Here is a 292-nt window from a genome sequence, read left to right as displayed (position 1 = left end):
AAAATGAATTCTTTAGATTTAAATTTAATGTAAATAACTGTTACCTATGCATGTGGTCATCATTAGCTAATCTCCAAATACATAATGTGGCTTTTTCCCCCCTACTATTTATTTAGATTGAAGCAATTTATAATATGAACAAATTTAATTTCTTCTCGGTAATATTATAATTATGACAAAATATTACATATAGAAATGTTGAATTGCCAAATCAATTCAGTGTGGCAGGCACGTCAAAAATTCCCCTACCAGAAAACTTTGTGGACTGTCTGAATATGATTTTTTTTTTTTT

Source organism: Morone saxatilis, unplaced genomic scaffold, assembly GCF_004916995.1.
Source record: "Morone saxatilis isolate NCDOM2014 unplaced genomic scaffold, NCSU_SB_2.0 Contig21, whole genome shotgun sequence".
NCBI lineage: Eukaryota > Metazoa > Chordata > Actinopteri > Moronidae > Morone > Morone saxatilis.
This window is presented reverse-complemented; position numbering follows the sequence as displayed.